Here is a 6,382-nt window from a genome sequence, read left to right as displayed (position 1 = left end):
GACGCTGTTCGGTGGCTGCCATGCAGAGAGAGTGGAGGACAGAGGGAACATGGGTTGCCACCTCATCCCTTTAAAAGTGAACACATGTATATTACACAGGTTCTAAGGCTAATTTATTGCAGATAAGGCAGCAAGTGAGTTTATATACCACCTTAATCAGCCACAAAACCTGTGTAATTAATATGTGTTCGGTTTTAAAGGGATGAGGTGGCAACCCTAGAGGGAGCTCACGTGCCTCCATTGGTGTCATTAGGAAAGCAACTGTCTGATTGGATGTTTCTGCCCTGGATGACCTCAGTGACCATCTTTAGTGTGGACAATGCTAATAAATAGCACTGACCCCCTTCAGTTGGCGCATTTGCGAAGTGGCTAGGTCAGTGATAGTGTGTCTAGTGTAGGGAAAGATTCCAGTGGAGGAGGAACACATTAGGGACTGCTCGCCTGTATCACCAGCCAGGAGCCCTTCCGCAACCAGGTGCCTCATTACCAGACAGACTTCCAGCCACCTACTTTGTCAGATGTTGTCAGTGCCATAAGTTCTTTCTGGGTATCCTCTGGAACTCTCTGTAAGTGCCAGGCCGTGTTACCTGGATGCTGTTACCACCTTGTCGGAACTTTTAGGTTAATACAATACCTCCTTAACCACCTGCTCACAGTAAGGCTGCTTTCACAATGATCAATTTTTCTTCCATTTTTGCGTTAAAATCAGAGTCAGATTTAGAGTACTTTATTAATCTCAAAGGGAAATTATTAAGACCCAAAAGGGAAATTAATAAACAGCAGAAGAAAAAATGTGTGACCATGTATTCCTATGTAACTTTTCACACTGATCTGTTGTGGGTCAGGTGCATTTTTCAAAGTCCTGCTTGCTGCATTTTTGGTGCGATAAAAATGCACCACCCTATTGAAATCAATAGAAAACACGGCATACATTGTATTGTTGGTGCGGTTTTTAAGTCACATATATTAAAACTGCACCGCAACCATGGTAATAACACTGTAAAAACAGGTGGTAGGTAAAGGCACGATCGCTTATGCGCATGCCCCCTGCCGACCCGTGCTTTGATTGGACACGGCACGAGTTTGGCAGCTGATTTCAGCCAACAAGTTCAGCTGATCGGCTGTGTCCAATCACACATAGAGTTCTGCGTTTACAGAAACACAGAACTCTATGTAAACAGAACAGCAATCTGGCTGTTTCTTCTCCCTGAAAAGTGGAGAGAAAAAACACCCAGATAGTAAAGTAAAAGCAGCACACAGTATACACGTTACACATTGTTAAACACACAGTTAACCCTTTGATTGCTACTAGATGTTAACCCCTTCCCAGCCAGTGTCATTAGTACAGTGAAAGTGTACAGTAGCACTGATCACTGTATTAGTGTCAGCATTGATGTCAGTATCAGTTAGGCCTGTGTGGCCTAATGAGAAATCTGGCCCAAATACTTTCTAACAAATATTTTCAGCTTTCAGTCACTGCGTACTGTACTAGTATGAATGTTGCTTTGCTTGTAAAAACTTTATCTGTGTAATGATTGAAACAGTTGGGCACACACTGGCAACTTGTTGGGACTATCAGTGCCACCTTTACCGGTAACTGTGCAGCAGACCTGTATTTGGAACATGCTTCAAACATGGAGCTGTTATCAGTTTATTTTAAATCAAATTTTCAACACTGAGGAACCTTTGTAATAACTTTGGGGTCTCAGGAAATCCCTGCTAAAAAATTTCTATATCTACAACTCATGATGCATTAGCATGATAGCCAGAGAGAAGAATGGTCCTTACACTTCATTGGGAAGAACTAGCCTATTACAGATAGCTAAATAGATCAATTGTGTCAGTGGGAACTTCTCTGAGAGGCAGAAATTGCTCATTGCTCAAGGAAACCCTAGCAACCTCTGGGGGAACCCTAGTTAAAAAAACCTAATTAAATTATATGGATTTTTTGGTGTGGATGTATGTTAGGAGGCCATGTTATGTGCTTTGTGCTTTTTGTGGATTCTGCTTGTCATGTTTGTATTGATTCTAATAGCTTACAACATTTTGAGTGGCTAGAGTAGGTCTCTTACTTTGGAATCTGGGGTTGTCCCACCCCTAGCTTGATTTAAAAATACATGGGCACATGTGCTATCCTTGTGCTCAATGCAAGCATTAGCGCAGACATACATTCTGTCCATCAGTTGCCCAGTATAGGAAGAAGGTCATCACCTTTCGACCATACTAATCACCCTTTTAACATACAGTATATTTACCTCTTGGGTCTTGTAGAGAATACGCTTCTAGAAATGTGATAACAACAATTTTGGACCATCTTCTATGCCAGAGTGGCTATTATCTCTAGATGGAAGGCAACCTGAATACAAATCCAACATTTTGAAAATTAACACTGCCATTCTGTTACACAAGACACCAAATCTTCCCTAAGGTTGCCCTTACATATTCTTTGATGTCTGGGATATATGGTTTTCCATACCCAACGGTCAATGCCCCCATAACTCCCAATGCCCCTGCTGCCATTGATCGCTACATCTCATGGTTTAATATTTTCACCTGGAAAAATATTTTGGACATGTTTCTAAATACAGCTACACTCCTGCCCTGTTAATTCTGGGATTTTTATTTAGAACCACAAAAGTATTCCAGTGTTCAGACTTCATCTACATTTTTCCCTATCTATAAACCTCTCAACCCTAACTTCTTATAGAAAACTTGTGCTTTTTCATGTAGCACAATGCATCTGCCCCCCACCCAAGCAACACATACTCTCATTTCTTGCATTCCCTGCCACTTCAGCCAACAGGAATGAAAATGTAGTTAAACAATAACTAAAGGCAACATTTTTTATAGTTTTGAATAGAGCTGGATTAGAACTCTTCTCAGGTTTTCATTGCTGCCTGTACCCCCATTTAGGGAAATTCCCAGTCTCTAATTTTCCTATTTACCATTATCATTAAGAGTGTTAAAAGAACTGGGACAGAGCAAAAATCTTCCAATGGCAACTCTAATTCTGGCGACTCTCACTTTAGAGGGATTTTTTCTCACTTCGTGTTTTGGCTATGGGACAGGAAGAAAAAGGAAATCCACCCACAAGTGGCAAAAAAACCCCAAAAAAACAAGGGGGATTATAACCCACTCTTAGGCCTAGTTCACACCAATGCATTTTTTTTATTGCTTTTTGCAGAAACGCACTACAGTCCATTTAACATGGTTTCCTATGGGACACGTTCACATCTATGCTTTTTTGAACCACTGTGTTTTTGGGAAGGGTCAGGGACTTTTTTAAATGCAAAACATTGCACTTTTGATTCAATAGACTTCAATGGAGATGCTGCAGAAAATGCATGTAGTGTGTCTTTGATGCGTTTTTTATGTGTTTTGCATTTTTAATCAGCCCAGCAACAAGTTGGTCCAAACCCCCCTCCCCCCCCAAAAAATGCATCAAAAACGCATAAAAAATGTGTGTAAAAAAATGCATAACACAACGCAAAAAGCAATGCAAAATGGACAAAACGCAAACTGCATTGGTGTGAACCAGGCCTAACTCTATCCAAAATGGAAAAAATGTACCTTTAGTTCTATCTGAAGGATATTGAGGAGCAAATTGACTTATTTCCCTTCCTCTTCTCTACCAGCTCTGATGCTTTTCGATATGGAAGAAGGGGGAACATGGAGCTTACACAAGGCCTCTTTTCTCCACTCCTGTCTGCTGAATGGGGTGAGAGGGACATAATAGGAAGGGGAGTATGTGAGACAGAGTAGGAGCATTACAATGAACCTGTTGCTTTGGCCATGCAGGTTAATGCTAAGGGGTAAAGGAAGGTAAGGCAATTTTTGGGGTGAGGGCTAGAGGATTTCAATGTATTTTATTTGTTAATTTTCTCATACCGGAGCATATTGCCCTTGGTAAATAAGGATTGTTTAACAAAAGTAAGCTAAATAAAACAACGAAAGCCCATTAATAAAGCAGTTCAAATGTAGCAATTTCTTTTCTACAACCAGCCAGTAAGCAGAGGGTTCCAAGAGAAACTATGATGACTGGAAACACTACACAATACATCAATATGTTTCATGAACATTGACTGGGTCTGTTCCATCTCTCATTCATCTTACTGTGAAATATACTAGAACAATATTGATGCAGATATGACGCGAATGGAGAAGCTCACCACAGATTCTGCTCATAGGATTTCTGATCGCCTTTATCTTGCTAATGGTTTTGAGTGTCACAATTCAATATTTAAATTCCATTACCCGATAGATGTAAACGTCCCCAGAGTACAAAACACCAGGTAATGGAAATCACTGAAGGAACTTAATAATGTTGAACAAAAATCCAATTCAGCAGTGGAAAGGCCTGTCCATTGTGAAGTATCACTTTCACCAAGAGAAGCTTACAGCAGTTTTGTGAAGCACCATCCCCGGGGACATCCACTAATTGTTTTGCATATGCCTGCTCTGTCATGTCTGGCTAGTCTTTTTAAAGATAGACTCCATTTTTAGCCCTACTTCCTATGATTTACTGCTGATCTTTCCAGTTTGGTTGTACTGTGAGATTGTGGTCATTTGCAAGAATGCTCTCACAGTTTCCTAAATAACAGAGTGCCTTTGTATTATTAGAAATACTAATACATAAAATTCAAGAGAGTCTACTGTATCCTTGAAGTGTTACTAAACCCAGGAGCCTGCATTCACTATATCTGGTCTCCCACAGTACACAGAACATGAAAGGGCAATTATTTTAGTAAATATAAACTGCTAAATACCTTTTCATCAGCAGTTAGAGCAGTCTTGTGACTTCTATCAGTGTCCAGCAGATAATTGGTAAAGCTTGTAGGAGGAGTTTTCATTCACCTCTGACTGTCCTATGAGGCTGCTTAACTCATGACCCTCTGGTTGGACAGTGTTTATTGGCTGATCACTTGCACTCTCCCAAGAAAAAAAAACCTTGAGCAATACAAGGCTCTGTTCTAGCAGCAGATGGATTTGTAAACTGTGGAAGAAGGGGAATATCAGAGAAGACAGGATCAAACATTCCTTTTACGCAATGCAAAGGATTAACCCCTTAGGTTCCACAGTGAGTATAACAAGCATGCTTTACTGCATATACAGACTGATTTTACTGTTGTGGGTTTAGTAACACTTTAACATATGAAAATAAGGGCTATGAGTGTGGTACACTCACTGCTCTTCATTTCGATGCCACAGTAAACCAATATGGGACATATAGAACCCTGGACATGGTATGTTAGCTTTCAGACTCAGCACTGTTAGTTTTCCAATTATGGCTCCTGCCACTGAATGCCATGCCCTGCCCTAAATCTCCCATCACACTATTCCTTTGACTAACAAAAACCCTTCTTGTAACCCTAGCTGTATCCTTACATGTAATCCTATCACTAATGCTATCACTAACCTTCCCTGTAACTCTAACCATCGCACAAACCCTCCCTGTAACCCTTAGGGATCATTTGCACTTTCTTCAGCTTTAACACACATCAAATTGCTAACTGATTTAATATGCTTTTTTGATGTGTTTTTGATGCTTCTGTGATGCTTTGGCGATGCTTCAATTATGCTTTTTTTTGTAGCTTTAATGAAGCTTGGCAAAAGCCCGGTGTGTGAGTTGATTATCTGTTCATTTTAAAGGGGCCCAGTAGAACCCTAACTGAGTAGTACATCCACTCAGCAGATCCCCAGCTCATTTGTACCCATGTTCAGCAGATCTCCAGCTCATTAGTACCCTCGTTCAGCAGATCTCCAGCTTATTGATACCCTCATTCAGCAGATCCCCTGCTCAGTAGTACCCTCAGCTCTGCTGATGCCCCACTCGGTAGTACCTCTAGCTTTGCTGATCCCCCTCTCAGTAGTAACCCTCAGCTCTGCTGATCCCCCACTCAGTAGTAACCCCCAGCTCTGATGATCCCCCACTCAGTAGTATCCCCCAGCTCTGCTGATCCCCCACTCAGTAGTATCCCCCAGCTCTGCTGATCCCCCTCTCAGTAGTAACCCTCAGCTCTGCTGATCCCCCACTCAGTAGTAACCCCCAGCTCTGATGATCCCCCACTCAGTAGTATCCCCCAGCTCTGCTGATCCCCACTCAGTAGTATCCCCCAGCTCTGCTGATCCCCCTCTCAGTAGTAACCCTCAGCTCTGCTGATCCCCCACTCAGTAGTAACCCCCAGCTCTGCTGATCCCCCACTCAGTAGTAACCCCAAGCTCTGCTGATCCTCTGGTTTGCTGATCCTCCTCTCTCTCCAGTTTCTGCTAACCTCCCACTATATTGCTCCCATATTGCATACCACGTGTGGCATTGCTAGTTTCTCCTGCTTTTATCCCCCTATGTGGATCCTTTGCCGTTCAGTCCTCTCTCTCCATTCCC

Source organism: Staurois parvus, unplaced genomic scaffold, assembly GCF_062004578.1.
Source record: "Staurois parvus isolate SC_StPar_1 unplaced genomic scaffold, SC_StPar_1.0 ptg000714l, whole genome shotgun sequence".
Classification (NCBI taxonomy): domain Eukaryota; kingdom Metazoa; phylum Chordata; class Amphibia; order Anura; family Ranidae; genus Staurois; species Staurois parvus.
The sequence above is the reverse complement of the archived record's forward strand: the minus strand, read 5'-3'. Positions refer to the sequence as shown.